Below are 2,424 nucleotides of genomic sequence, written 5' to 3'. Positions count from 1 at the left end.
GGAGGGGAGGGGGGATAGTAGAGGATAGGAAAGGCAGCAGAACACAACAGACACTAGTATGGCAATATGTAAATCAATGGATGTGTAACTGATGTGATTCTGCAATCTGTATATGGGGTAAAAATGGGAGCTCATAACCCACTTGAATCAAAGTGTGAAATATGATATATCAAGAAATTTGTAATGTTTTGAACAACCAACAATAAAAAATTTAAAAAAAAGTTTCTTTTTCCTATGAAGTAAACAGTGACTTGGTACAACCGAAGAATTATATGATCCATATTTTGCTTCTGGGCTTTTACTTACTTTCCTGTAGATATTGCTCTCTCGCTCTTTCCCTTCAAATTCTGCAAGTTATCTTGTTCCAGAACCATTGACAAAGCATTCTGCACATCAAACTTGTTCTTCAGAATTGCTTCAATCAGTACTTCATCCAGCACAGCATCTCCAAGTACCTCTCTCATGTGATCAAGGCACGAATAAAGACAAGCTTGATCAATTTCACTTAGCTGACGGTTCAAAAGAGAACTGGAAGAATCTTTCAGGTCTTCATAATCATACTCTTCTACAGACTCAACAACTGAAGGCTTGTCACATCGTGAGTAAATAAATTGAGCAGCTGTTGATGGTGAAATACAATAATCATTCTCTACAGACTAACCATAGCAATCATCATCTTCAAAATCTTCATCGTAGTTGTAGCCTCGGACATTCTGATGCTGGGCCATGGCAGCAAGGCAGGGCGTTTGCCACAGCACCTTCAGAAACACCTGGCTCAGATACTCTTTAGGCACCAGCTGCAGCCTGGAGTCCACTTATGCGCCATCTTGACTTCCAGCAAGCGCCCGCATGCGCAACTACAACCTCTCCCAAGGACCCTTTTGATATTCTAAAGAAAGTTACCAGTTCTCTTGCCCAAAGGCTATGGCTAAGTACTTAGAGGCCCTGGGGCTACAGAGCTCAATGGCAGAACATTCACTTGCCCAGCAGGCATGAGGTGCTGGTTCCATCCCTGGCACCAGAAAAAGGGGCCCCTCCCCACCAAAAGAAAAACACCACCAACAAAAACACTACATAAAGTTCTGGGCTGGGACTTAGAGAACCTAGCTGCAAATCTTGACTTTAGTAAAAGGCAAGGTATATTCGTGTGTGTGTGTGTGTGTGTGTGTGTGGTGAAAAACAGCATGATGTCTACCCTCATACACTTGTTAAGTATACAATATGGAATATAAACTATATGCACATTGGCATGCAGAGCAGGGCTCTAGAACTTTCCATCTTGCCTGATAGAAACTCTCTACTCATTGTGTCCACCTCCCTCAGCTACTGGAACCAGAACTGTAGATTCTGCTTCTGTGATTTGAATTATTTTAGATACCTTGTGAAAGTGAGATCATGTGCCCTTTCTGCACCTGGCTTATTTCACTTAACATCATCCAGGTTCATGCATGTTGTTGCAGATGACAAGAGTTTCTTTTCTAAAGCTCTGTGCACGTGCGACCTTTTCTTTATCTAATTGTCTTATGATAGGCACTTAGGGGTTTTCCAGCTTTACTGGAGTGTAATCAACAAATAAAAAATAGACAGTTACGATATACATTATGATGATACATATATGTGCACATCATGAAATGATTACCGCAATCAAGCTAATTAAAATTCATCACCTCACATGGTTATGTGTGTGTGTGTGTGTGTGTGTGTGTGTGGTGAGAACACATAAGATCTATTTTCTTAGCCAATTTCAAGTACATAATATGGCTTATTGACCATTGTCACCATGCTGTACATTGTATCTTCAGAACTTACTTATCTTATAACTGATAGTTTGTACACTTTAAGGCTCCGTGGTAAGATCCTGTCTTTATTTTTTTAAGGGGAAATATAGAACTTTATTTTTTAACATAGTAGTTCAATTCCACCACAAAAAGGGACACCATTTTGTTTTTCATTTTTCATTTTTTTTCATTCAATACATACAAATTAATAAAAATACTATGTTTTGTAAAGAGACTGCCACTCCTCACTACCTCTAATGGACACCTACGGGTGACTGTGTCCCCGTGGTCTTGAAGCAGGCCAGCAGCCTCCACAAGGCCACCGCTTCCTACTCCAGGAGGCTGCATCTCGCTCATGCCTGCAAACACTATGCAGCACCCCCCTCCCACTCTTCCAACTCAAGTCCTCCTACAGAATTTCAGACATTTAATGTTTAATCATTAATTAATCATTAAACGTTTCAGAGAAGGAACAAAACTGGCCTCCACAGAAGCTCAACAAGGAGGCCCTGCACTAGGAATTGTTAACACCATGAAAAGTGAGGTTTTGGTTAAGAGACGAATGTCCACCGGGCACACTCGCGAAGGGAAGTGAAGAGGCTAGTGTGAAAGGAGATCTGTTGCATATCACACCGGCCATCTCCTA

At 41.1% G+C, this 2,424-nt stretch overlaps 1 pseudogene; it reads right to left on the bottom strand.

Moving 5' to 3' along the window:
* The window catches only part of LOC107144380, a 4,389-nt pseudogene extending 3,379 nt beyond the window's left edge, over nucleotides 1-1,010 (bottom strand).
* Nucleotides 1,011-2,424: the final 1,414 nt, after the last annotated feature.

Source organism: Marmota marmota, unplaced genomic scaffold (assembly GCF_001458135.2).
Source record: "Marmota marmota marmota unplaced genomic scaffold, marMar, whole genome shotgun sequence".
NCBI classification, from domain to species: domain Eukaryota; kingdom Metazoa; phylum Chordata; class Mammalia; order Rodentia; family Sciuridae; genus Marmota; species Marmota marmota.
Note: the sequence above shows the minus strand (reverse complement) of the source record. Positions and strands in the feature narration are given on the sequence as shown.